Source organism: Phoenix dactylifera, chromosome 2 (assembly GCF_051530095.1).
Source record: "Phoenix dactylifera cultivar Ajwa chromosome 2, Ajwa_hap1_PhDact_Kaust_v1.1, whole genome shotgun sequence".
NCBI lineage: Eukaryota > Viridiplantae > Streptophyta > Magnoliopsida > Arecales > Arecaceae > Phoenix > Phoenix dactylifera.
The window spans coordinates 19,282,879-19,296,193 of record NC_143191.1 but is presented as its reverse complement, the minus strand read 5'-3'; positions in this window follow the sequence as shown (position 1 = coordinate 19,296,193).

The following is a 13,315-nucleotide window of genomic DNA, read 5'->3' as shown; positions in this document are numbered from 1 at the left end:
AATCCTAATCCAATTAGGATTTGTTTTAATTTTAGTCCTAATCCAATTAGGACTCTGTTTGAATCCGAAGTCCTAATCCAATTAGGACTTCTAGGAATCCTACTCCAAGTAGGAATCCAATTTTAATTCAAAATTCCTAATCTCATTAGGATTGTAGGAATCCTATTCCAAGTAGGAATCCCAGTCCTACTCCAACTAGGATTCCCAGTCCTAATCCAATTAGGACTCTAGGTATCCTACCTGAAGTAGGATTCTTGTTTCAAGTCTGATTAATTAATTTCCTTTCCTTCTTCAACTTCTCATCAATCAAATTGATTACTTGTGATTCTTAATCACGATTTCAACCATCGGATCGGTCAATACTTCTAGTGTGTGTGACCCCATAGGTTCTACTCTGACTGGTAGTGAGATATATTATGATCTCTATCACAATATCATTGAAAACTCCTTTCAATGGGTTGGAACGATTCCAACTCAACTCATTAGGGTTTATCGATCATCAAGATAATCCCTATGAGTCCCACCATCCACCAGTGACACCTAGCAGCATGTAGTGGCTACCCAGTAGAATAGAAAGATGAACCTCTAGGTGCAGTTAACATGTGATACAGTCCTACTATCGTGGATCCCTACAGGACGGAGGTCATGGACAACTCGTCAAACCCCATCGTTTGTCATATGTCAAGATTTCTTCGACTCGAGTTCGATAGTGGAAAACTCTTTCTCCACTTTATATTATTGCCCTGGCCAAGGTCTTAGAACTCAGTCTAACAAATCACATAGGATCTCTCCTCTTCTATCAAGGTCGATAGATTCCTTGTAGGTGCATACCCTACTCCTACAGTGAACCTACTGCAGCCAATCTACACTGCATGGACCCATATGGCTAGAGACATGTATGTGTGCAGTCAAACTACAATAACCTCACTGTGAGTAGCCGAAGCACCGCAGGTCAAAGGACCAGTCACACTACTGCAACATCAAGCAAGTCACTGACGAGTGGATAGACATCCAAGTGACTTCTTGTCTTGGTCACGCTCAGTACCCTTGTTCTCTAACAAGCACCTGCACTATCACTTCAGTGTCACTACACTGTGGACTCAAGTCTCGTCCATCCAGAGGAAAAGTGATCTGTGCACTGATCGGATCGATCACCGTCCTCGTGATGATCCATTGATCAGGAGCATTTAGAAATTAATCACCAATGATACATGGCTCAAATTCTCAACTCTTGAGAATATGTATCATCATCTTATTAATTCCTTGGACGATTCATAGACACATAAACAATATGAATAAAAAGATGCCTTTTATTTATTCAATAATAAATAGTCAAGTACAAAATTATGTCCCTAGAATTAATAATGTGTCAGCCAGATTGGCTTCTAGGGCATACATCTAACAATCTTCCACTTGCACTAAAGCCAATTGGTCATATATCTTAGGCCCATCTTCTCAAGGTGGGCTTCAGTCTTTTGCTGACTCAGCTACTTAGTGAACGGGTCCGCCACGTTATCCGCGGAGTCTACTCTCTGCACCTCTACATCATAGTCGCGTATGAAATAGAAGCGCCGCTCTATGTGCTTGGACTTCTGATGAGACCATGGCTCCATAGCTAGTGCTTTGGTGCCAATGTTATCGCAGTAAAGTGTTATGGCATCTAATGACATTACACCTAACTCTGCAATTAACTTTTAATCAGAAGGTTTCTACTGCACCCTTAGATGCGGCTTAACATTCAGCTTCTAAGGTAGAATCTATAATGATCGGTTGTTTGGAACTCTTCCAATTTACTGAATCACAATTGCTCATATTCTGATGTAGACTTTCTATCATCATTATGTGTGCATCCTTCTACCTTCAACTCTGATCTTCTCCCAAAGACCAAGAACATGTCCTTAGTTCTTCTCAAGTACTTAAGACTGTTCTTCACAGCTATCCAGTGCTTCTTGCCTGGATCCGACTGATATCTGCTTGTGACACTCACAGCAAGAGCTATATCAGGTCGTGTACATAGCATGGCATACATGAGGCTTCCTATTGCCGATGCTTAGGGAATCTTGCTCATGCGTTGAATCTCTTCAGATGTGTTGGGGCACATCTTCTTGGAGAGATGAATTTCATGCCTAAGGGGCAAGAGACCCCTCTTGGAGTTTTCTATGCTGCACCTCTTCAGCACCTCCTCTATGTACATTTTCTGTGAAAGGCCAAGCATCCTTTTAGATCTATCTCTATAGACCTTTATTCCCAAAATATAGGATGCTTCCCCAAGGTCTTTCATGGAGAATTCTTTTGACAACCAGACCTTGACCGAGGTTAGCATGGGAATATCATTCCCTATCAGGAGAATGTCATCTACGTACGGTACGAGAAAAACGACAGCACTCCCACTAACCTTTTTGTAAACACACGGTTCCTCTTCGTTTTTGATGAAATCAAATGTTTTGATTGCATCATCGAAACGAGTGTTCCAACTCCGAGATGCTTGCTTTAGTCCATAGATGGACCTTTGCAGCTTGCAGACCTTGTGATCTCCATCACTGGAAGTGAAACCCAAAGGCTGTTCCATATAGATATCTTCATTAAGATATCCATTCAGGAAAGCAGTTTTCACATCCATCTGCCAGATTTCATAATCATGAAATGCTGCAATGGCAAGCAATGTTCGGATGGATTTTAGCATGGCTACAGGTGAAAAGGTCTCCTGATAGTCAATGCCTTCGCGTTGACTATACCCTTTCGCCACAAGCCTTGCCTTATAGGTCTCTACCTCTCCATCCGAACCTATCTTCCTTTTGTAGATCCATTTGCATCCAATAGGTACAATACCTTCTGGTGGGTCTATTAAGGTCCAGACTTGGTTGGAATGCATGGAGTCTAACTCTGACTTCATAGCTTCCAGCCATTTCTCGGAATCGATATCAGATATCGCCTCGTTGTAGGTTTTGGGATCCTGTATGTGATCTCTATCTCCCACTAGGAACATTTTCTCGGTATCCTCTTCTAGTATACCTAAGTATCTATTGGGAGGATGGGAGACCCTACTAGATCTACGAGGTGGTCGAGGGACATCGTGTACTGGCTCTGTATGAATGGGTTCAATAGGATCCATGACTCGTTGCTTTTTAGAGACTTTCTCTTCAAGCTCAATTTTCCTCCCACTGCCTCTATCAAGGATAAACTGATTTTCCAAGAAGATGGCATGACGGCTCACAAACACATTGTGATCCTCTGAGACGTAAAAATTGTATCCTAATGACTCTTTAGGATATCCTATAAAACGAGCACTTATGGTCCTAGCCTCTAACTTGTCCGCCTGTAGTCTCTTGACATGGGCCGGACATCCCCAAATCTTGAGATGACCCAGACTTGGTTTCTTACCATGCCATATCTCATACGGTGTGGTAGGAACGGATTTAGAGGGAACTCTATTCAATAAATAAATCGCTGTGAGTAAGGCATCTCCCCAAAGGAACATAGGTAAATCAGTGAAGCTCATCATGGACCTGACCATGTCCAACAGGGTCCGATTCCTCCTCTCTGACACCCCGTTGAGTTGAGGTGTACCCAGAGATGTCCATTGTGAGACTATGCCGTTTTCTTTGAGATAGTCCCGGAATTCCCCACTAAGGTATTCTCCTCCTCGATCTGATCGAAGAGCCTTAAGAGGTTTTCCAGTTTGTTTTTCTACTTCATTCTTGAACTCTTTGAACTTTCCAAAGGATTCAGACTTGTGTCTCATAAGATACACATACCCATACCGTGAATAATCATCGGTAAAGGTAATGAAGTAAGAATAACGTCCCCTGGCTAGCACATCGAATGGGCCACATACATCTGTATGTACTAGGGTAAGTATTTCAGTGGTCCTCTCCCCATGTCCTACAAAAGGCAGTCTAGCCATTTTTTCTTGAAGACAGGACTCGCAAACTGGATATGACTCGGAAGTCAATGAGCCGAGAAGCCCATCTTTATCCATTTTGTTCATCCTATCCTCTCCAATATGGCCAAGTCTGAGGTGCCACAAATATCTTTGGTTTATCTCATCTCTGGATCTTTTGGATCCTTTGGCACTCATATCTTGCTCGGTAACATTCACAGATACATCCATATGTAAATGATAGAGACTGTCGATCATGAAACCACGTGCGACTATTTTATTTCTTAAATAAATAGAACAGCAGTCTTTGTCAAATGTAAAAATATGACCTTCCTGTGCTAGACATGAAACAGAAATCAAATTTCTGCTAGCAACAGGTACATAATAGCAGTCTCTAAGTATTAAACTAAATCCAGACGGTAGTCGCAGATGGTAGGTGCCCACAGCCACAGCAGCAACTTTTGCCCCGTTGCCAACCCTAAGGGTTACCGCACCTTCCGCCAGCCTTCTACTTTCCTTTAGACCCTGCATGGTAGTGCACAGATGAGCACTAGAACCAGAATCTATAACCCAACTAGAAGTAGAAGAAACCGTTAGATTAGTTTCAATTATGAGCAAGTCTATACCTTCTGAAGGTGTGTCACCTTTCTTGTTCTTCAGGCTCTCGAGGTATGAAGGACAGTTTCTCTTCCAGTGGCCTTCGACATTGCAGTGGAAACATTTTCCTTTGTCGTTAGCCTTTTTCTTTTGAACTTCCTTCTTTGGCTTCTTGTCTTTCTTCTGCTTCTTAGCAGGCTTCTTTTTCTTCCAAATAGACTTTCTCTTAGAACCAGAAGTCAACTCAGCAGCAAGGACATTGCCCCTTGAACCTTTCAAGGCTCCCTCAGCAGTTACCAACATGTTGATTAGTTCAGTCTTAGTGCATTCAATCTTATTCATGTGGTAGTTTACTATAAACTGACCAAATGAATCAGGAAGTGACTGTAGGATCAAATCCACTTGTAATTCCTTGTGCATGTCCATACCGAGCTTCTCAAGCTCCTCTAGGTCCTTGATCATGGTCAGACCGTGATCATGGACAGACTGCCCCTCGCGCATCTTCGCTTTGAAGAGCCTCTTGGACACTTCAAAACGAGCTGTGCGACTCTGCTCACCATACAACTCTTGCAGGTGTGCCAGTATTTCCCTAGCAGTCTTCATATTTTCATGCTGGCATTGGAGTTCATTAGACATGGATGCCATCATATAGCATTTTACTCTAATGTCATCATCCAACCACTTTTTATGCATCTCACGCTGAACATCAGTAGGACGTGCTGGTAGTGTGGGGATATCTGAATCGAGTATGTAGCCTATCTTCTCACAGTCCAAAACTATTTTGAGATTTCTAAGCCAGTCTTTGTAATTGGTTCCGGTCAGTCGGTTGGTCTCAAGAATACGGGTCAAAGGGTTTGAAGCCGACATTGTATCTGCAGAGAGTAAAGATTCTAGTTAGACTATTTGTACTTGATCCTAATCTGTTCTAAGGTCTTTTAGAACAAATGTGACTCCCACTATTTTCTCGAATCCCTTACACTCCCCTGGTAGGAAAACGGAAATCCCACACGACTAGGGTTTCTAATGGGTACTGCGATCCCACCGATTTACATGCCACCTCACCTAACAGTTATTGGTGACACATAGATGGATGAGTGTACAACTCTTGTACAATGCTTCTCAAGCATGTTGCAGTGCAACTTGGTCTCTAAGCCATGAAGACCTCACCTAACAGTTATTGGTCCCATTTCTTAGTTAAGTCAGACCCACCGTATAACCGTAGGAATAAAGTCGTCATTGGGTCCTCACCTAACAGTTATTGGTGCCCAACCCCACCTTTACCCTACAACATCTCATGTCTATAGAGAGGTCCAGCCCCCCGATGCAACTTGACCACTGTGTCCAGCCGAGACAAATCAACATCAGAAAGGCCTTAGCAGCTCTACTACAGTGGAAGACCTATTGACTTAATATTGGTTAATCAGGTCTTAGTGTTTGCAACTTGAGCCCTTCATAAGAGGTAATCGAACAATTGGCCAGGTAAGCAGGTGGGAGGCTCCCCTTACTCAGAGAGTAAGGTCCTAATTAAGTAACCACCTTTCATGCTTTCCTAGACACCAATTAGATCAATTAATCTAATATGACTTGCTCATGTCGGTTCACTCTCGACTTGATTGAGGAGGTTTTGATTTAGGTCTCAATTGGGTTTGCTACATCACATGTAAACCTATCTACCCGACTCGCATTCACATCACATGCAAACGGCACATCACAGGCAGTTATAATCGCAGCATCAAATTAAAGCTAAACTTTAAATAGGTGATGATCATGGATTCTAATTAGGTCGTATTACAAGCACATGCACATCAATCGATCAAGTGGTCTTCAACTCTTGAATTGGTTCTAAGCCTCCTTGATTCGATCCTTGATCAACTCTTGATCCCATCGCCATCAACCGCTTAGATCACCTTTCATCTCATGCCTTTGCTTCAACTTGATCGTTGATGTACATCACATCACAGAAATACAACCAGATGTAAAATAAAAATAAAAATAAATTACATCTCCTTTTAGGAGGCACGCAGGCCTCTCAAAACATCAAATAAGATGCATGCAAGCATCTGAAAAATTACATGACATCGCAGATCACATCGCAGGTCATTACATTTGATACCAAAAGGAGTTGAATCCTATGATCATCACCGTATGCAACAATTATAATTTTCAGATCTGAAAACTAACTGATTATATCATGACATAGGTCGCTGATCATGCTAATCATGATTCTAAACTTTGTAATCCCATTAACAATGCATTTAGAATCATCTTTTTATCACATAAAAATCAGCATGTAAAAAATCAGCACCCCTGAAAAATCTGCATGCAGAATTTTTCAGCATGCATGATCATTCAATTTTCAGATCTAATAAGCCTTTAGATATTTAATTCTTACCTTAATCTACGAAGCCTAGGCTCTGATACCACTGTTGGGAACCCGCCCATGCCGCTGATATTTCAAAAATTTTCAGATGGCAGCGGAATCGGTATGCACGGGTTCGACGTTCATCGCATGAACGTTGTTTCGAGACCTTTCGTAATTAGGTAAGAATTAAAACTTTTAAAACTATTAGGAAGATCAAATCTTCACCTTGCGCGGGTAGATGATCACCACAAATCTGAATTCGTGGTTTTGGAAGAGGGTTCGCTTGAAGCCGTTCAAACGTCCGGCCTCTACGAGTATCCACACGAAGCAGGATCCGATCCAAGCTCTCTATCTCACCGGGGTGCTAGCTCCCTTGCAGAGATAGCTTTGATGGCTGATGTCCTTCCTCTCAATCAACTCTTGATTGTGCTTAGAAGGAGGAAGAAGAAGGATGAAGAATAGGAAGAAGATGATCCCCTACACAGCCTTCTCTTGTTCCTTGCGTTGGATGAAGGAAGGGAAGGGAAGGAGGCCGCCAACACTTGGAGATCTTTTCCCTTGCTTGCGGCTGCAACTAAAGAGGAGGAGAGGGGGCTTCCACGGCTTGAAGAGGAGGAGAAGACTCATCTAGGGCGCCGGCCCTAGTGCCTCTCTTATAGCCATCAAGGGCTCCTCCAAAGTAGGAGCCCTAGATGATTTTCCAAAGAGGGGGGCGCCGGCCCCCTCTCTTGTTCCGCACCAACCAAGATGAGAGGGGCTTATGCCCCTCTTACTTGGTTAACCTAATCCTCTTCCAAAGAGGATTAGGTGCCTCTCTCATGGTTTAATCCTAATCTAATTAGGATTGGCCAAATTGGGTTCAATCTATGCTAGTCCTAATCCAATTAGGACTTGAATGAACCATGACTCAATTGAACTCTTCAATCCTAATCCAATTAGGAGTCATGTTGATTCATTAGATTAATAATTAATTAGGACTTAAGGAATCCTAATCCAATTAGGATTTGTTTTAATTTTAGTCCTAATCCAATTAGGACTCTGTTTGAATCCGAAGTCCTAATCCAATTAGGACTTCTAGGAATCCTACTCCAAGTAGGAATCCAATTTTAATTCAAAATTCCTAATCTCATTAGGATTGTAGGAATCCTATTCCAAGTAGGAATCCCAGTCCTACTCCAACTAGGATTCCCAGTCCTAATCCAATTAGGACTCTAGGTATCCTACCTGAAGTAGGATTCTTGTTTCAAGTCCGATTAATTAATTTCCTTTCCTTCTTCAACTTCTCATCAATCAAATTGATTACTTGTGATTCTTAATCACGATTTCAACCATCGGATCGGTCAATACTTCTAGTGTGTGTGACCCCGTAGGTTTTACTCTGACTGGTAGTGAGATATATTATGATCTCTATCACAATATCATTGAAAACTCCTTTCAATGGGTTGGAACGATTCCAACTCAACTCATTAGGGTTTATCGATCATCAAGATAATCCCTATGAGTCCCACCATCCACCAGTGACACCTAGCAGCATGTAGTGGCTACCCAGTAGAATAGAAAGATGAACCTCTAGGTGCAGTTAACTTGTGATTCTTAATCACGATTTCAAATTGATCCTTCTTCAACAATCTTCTTCCGAACTCCCAGATTTCCTCTCGTTTTGGAATAACTCCATCTCGTTTACATGCTGTTCGTAACCCATTCTTATCCCACAGATCAGCTCCATCCTTGCGAGCTTCACGGCATCCAGCTTATCCCCTGCATCCAAGAGAATCCACCCTTCATCTCGTTGTGATTCATCCTCACCCGTGAGCCATATCCTCCTTCCGGATCACATCTCCCAGCATCTCAACATTCCGAGATCCTCCCAAACGAAACAAAGTTCTCCACATCTTCCTTTGCTTCGAAATTAAGTTCCAGATTCGTCTAAACTTCTTCCACGTCTGCAGATCAAGCAACCAGCCCTCATCCCATTCGTAATCTTCTCTTCAAACCAATTCCCCTGTTTCAGCCGTGAAGAGCAAAACTTCCAACAAATGGCAACTAATCAGCCGATTCCTTCACATCCCCTACTCCTAAATCATCTCCTCTTCATCACGAATCAAAACAACCGCTTCCCCCTCCACGGATAAGCTCCCAGCCATCAAATCTTCTTCCGGATTCCCCTGCTTCAGAACAGAATGCTAACAGTCCATGTTCATTCCATCCAACCGAGATGAACCCAATGAGTTCCAGGTTTCCTCCCAGCATTTCTAGATTTATTCCATAGATTATCTCCTGGATATCCTCTTCTGATTCAAGCCAACCGTCCTCCCATTCGCAGCTTCCAACATCCACGGGATAAACTTCAATCTCAGCATCCCGTTCCATCTTCTTCTTCCACTCATTCCTAGCAGATCTTCAACGCTTCAATCTCCGAATCAGTTCGGATTGGATTTAATCCATCCAGATTCTAAAAAACACTCTCCAAATCTCCTCTTCCAAATCAAGTCAGTCTTCCTCTCGATCGCATCCAGCTACCCATCCTCCACGTGCATACTGAGATTCACGTATTCCCCTATTTTGGAACCACCTCCAGCCGAATCCAGTCATTACCAGCCGTCCGCATCTCTTCCATGCAATCAAAAATCCCAGCTTATCTTCCCAACGGCGGATCAGCTCAATCAACCTTATCCTCCCATTCAGGTGAAGCTATAAAAGGAGGAGTCTTCTCTTCTTCAGATCATCTCAACTGGGGAGTAGCCGAATCCCACAAGTTCCCACCAAAATAGAGGAGGGAGAGAAGTTTGGGTCTTTTTGGGAATGCCTTCTCAAAAGAAAAAATGATGAATTGCTAGAGAAGGAAGGAGAGATCCAGGGAAGGGAGGAAGAAAAGAAGAAATGGGAGCCCGCTGCTGTGCCACTGCTGCTGTCGCCCACGATTCCATGGAAGGCTAATCTCCTCTCTAGGGCCGGATGCAGCCCTAACAAAAGGATAAGGGTTTTGTATTTTTTTTTATTCTTGGAATTGTATAAACTTCTTTGATCTTAATGAATATTTCTTTAATTCCATATTTTTATTCTGTGATTTTAAGTATGGTGTTTATACAATTGTTCTTCATGATCACTAAGTAAAAATCAGATAGTTCATGCTTAAGAAAGATGCAGTGTGCTGCCACCTTAGATTAGGGTAGACATTGCATGCCAGCTTAAGATGGATTATTTCCAAATTACTTTTGTGAATTTTTATCTGAATGTTTATTAGGTTTGTAGCCAATTTGCATGTTAATCCAAGAATAAATTAAAATACAAATAACTCTTGTTCCGATGTTAGTGGTGAATTCCTTACCCTAGGTTTCCCCCAAATTGATATCCTTTTAATTGCATTTTCTTTTATTAAATTTCTTAGTTTAATTTTCTTCACAAACTTTTTCTTTTAAATATATATATATATATTTTTTAAGAAAACAACTATACCCCAATCCCTGTGGATCGATATCCGTAATCACTATTCTACCAGATACGTACTATTGCGTGGTTTTTAAAATTGACTATCAAAAAAAAAAATCAAAAAAAATTTTATAATAATAATAATAATATATATATCTAAAATAAAATAAAAATATTTTCTATTTTTTACTTTTCTTATCTCTTTTCTCTCTCTTACTAATTTTTGATTTTTCTTTTGGTATTATTTGATCAGAAATCGAAGAAAAAATTTGGGACGATCAAAAGGAAACTACTGGAAAAAGAATGCTGTAGAGGTTTGCTTTAAAAATTAAAAAAATTGCTGGGAAAATTTTCTTTGGTAACCTCTAAACCTTTCTTATTTAAATTGATCCCTAGTTTGCTTGAAATTTTGTGGTGATTGTTTGATTTTAATTTCAGTAAAAGTGTGAATGCATGCTTGATACACATACACCAATTAATCTGCACATAGTAAGGGCAATTACCCCAACAAGATAAGAACTATATTTCATCACCAGATTCTTGCCCAAATTAGGTGAATCAATTCGCACATAGCTATCACTTTAATTAAAATCAATTAGACGTTGGTCCCTAGGGACATTTGAGCTCAATAGGACGAAGATCACTGAAAGTTGCACCAATTTCGCTCTGTGGCTCAGTCGATGTCTAGGCAAGCTTTGTCCCAAGGGAGACAGTTCATCTGTTCGAGGCAAGTGGTTTTTAAGTGGGACCTTTGCAACGCATCGTGACCCCCCCACTTACCTGGGAGCTTACCTGGTCAACTTAGTTCATTAGACCGGATTGGAGGCTTAGGTGCCCTCTTCAAACCAGTTAGGAGCTGTCTATTGATTTTAGGGCAAACATAAGAAATTGATGTATTTTTCTTTTAATGCATGCTTGACCGCACTTGACTGATTAGAAAAGCATTAGTGTATGCTAGGGTGTCGTTCCAGATCTCCTGAATAAGTATCTTTTGATTCTGAAATAGAGCGTTCTATTAAGGCCCTTCGAGCCGAAATCCGCACCTATTTAACCATAGGATCTACACCACCTATCGAGATGGCTGAAGAACAACCCAAACTGCTAAAAGAGTACTTTACTCCTTTCATTTATACCTCTCCATCTTGTATTCGACTACCTGATACCACCGCTACTGTACAGTTTGAGATTAAGTCTAGTGTCATCAAATGCTTCCCTCTTTTTATGGACTCAACAATGAAGACCCATACAAACATTTAGATGAGTTTCTTGAGATCTGCACTGCTGTCAAAATTCAGAACTTCACTGATGATGCTCTGAAACTTAGGCTGTTTCCTTTTTCCCTTAAGGATAGAGCTAAGCAGTGGCTCCATTCATTAGAAGCCAATTCCATTCTTTCATGGGCTCAAATGCAACATGAATTTTTGAAAAAATATTTTTTCATAGGAAGAACGAATCAATTTAGGCGTGCTATCACGAGCTTCTCCCAATCTGACGAAGAAGAATTTCATGAAACTTGAAAAAAAATTAAAGACTTACTCTGAAAATGCCCACATCATCAAATACCCAAATGGCAATTAGTGCAATGTTTCTATGACGAATTGACTGAACGAAACCGTCAGATGATCGATGCCGCATGCGGAGGTACTTTCATGCTTAAAAGTCACCATGAGGCATGGCAATTGTTTGAGAACCTTAATGAAAATTTCCTCCACCATGCCTCCTCCGCTCGTCAAGCACCCCTAAGTTCTCAAAGAAAAGGAACAATATATGAAGTTAGCCAGTCCATAGGTCTATCTGACAAAGTAGATGCACTATCCCGCAAGTTGGACCAGCTAATGTCTAGAGAACAGCTTCCAAACTTTCCCCAAGCACAAGTTTGTGCTCTCTGTTCTAGCCCGTCTCACCCTGTTTTTGAGTGCCCTTCGGCAGCTCAATTCCCTAAATTTGTGCAAGAACAAATTAATGCTGCCCAAGCACAGTCCTGACCGGGTAATGATCCGTATTCTAACACTTATAACCCAGGGTGACGCAACCATCCAAACTTCTCTTGGAAGCAGCAGACTTCCAATACTTTCCAACCTTATTCCCAAAACTTTCAACCCTTTCAGAATGTGCATCCGAGCCGTCCTCCTACTCACTATTCATAATTTCAACAAGTCCCTCCTCCAGCACCCCAAAGAGATATGACTTTTGAGCAAAAAGTTTTGACTGCCCTTCAAGGACTCGAAGCCAATACACAATTGTTGCCCTCCCATACCCAGTCTATTGCCAAATTAGATACGCAGCTAGGGCAGCTAGCGAGTGCACTAAATAAAAGAGAGGAAGGCAAGCTTCCAAGCCAACCAGTGAGTAACCCAAGAGGGCAGTACATAGCTCAAGAGACTCATCCAAATGATGTTCACCATGAACAAGCTAATGCCATGACTACCTTAAGAAGTGGACGCATAGTGAACAATAAGGTTGGAGAAAAGGAACATAAAGAAAATGAAGATAAGAGTATGACTGTGCCTAAAGAGAACCCAAACTCGTCTTTGTCGTCATCTAGTCCAGTATCGACCACACCGTTTACACCAAAGGCCCCTTTTCCTCAGTATCTGAATACACCTTCTTCCTTTGGCAAGAAAGAAACTTCGTTGGAAGAAATAATGGAGGTATTCAAACAAGTCAAAATCAACCTTCCTCTCCTTGATGCCATAAAACAAGTTCCATCGTATGCCAAATTTCTTAAAGACCTTTGTACCCAGAAACGAAAATCTAGGACACATGTGCCTAAAAAGGTCTTCCTAACTGAACAAGTGAGCTCCATCCTCCAGCACAAAACCCCTCCTAAGTTCAAGAATCCTGGTGCACCTACCATCTCTTGTGTGGTAGGAGACAATTCTATTGATCGAGCACTATTAGATTTAGGGGCAAGTGTTAACCTCCTTCCTTATTCAGTCTACGAGAAGTTCGGATTAGGTGAATTAAAGCCTACTTCGGTGTTCCTGCAATTGGCTGATCGATCTATTAAAAAACCACGAGGAACAATTGAAGATGTCCTAGTCAAG